Raw genomic sequence first — 218 nt, 5'->3', positions numbered from 1 at the left:
TTTCCAGCTTGTGCTTCTTCCAGCCCAGCGTTTCTCATGATGTACTCTGCATAGAAGTTAAATAAGCAGGCTGACAATATACAGCCTTGACATACTCCTTTTCCTATTTGGAACCAGTCTGTTAGCAGTCTAAAATTAAGTGATAACTCCTTCTTGCCAGGTCATAGAGCATAATGCCACTAAATATGTCTCCTTCACTAGCAGCAGTAAAATTGAAA

The sequence above is a fragment of the Bison bison genome, unplaced genomic scaffold (assembly GCF_000754665.1).
Source record: "Bison bison bison isolate TAMUID 2011002044 unplaced genomic scaffold, Bison_UMD1.0 scf7180017864032, whole genome shotgun sequence".
NCBI classification, from domain to species: Eukaryota; Metazoa; Chordata; class Mammalia; order Artiodactyla; family Bovidae; genus Bison; species Bison bison.
The sequence above is the reverse complement of the archived record's forward strand: the minus strand, read 5'-3'. Positions refer to the sequence as shown.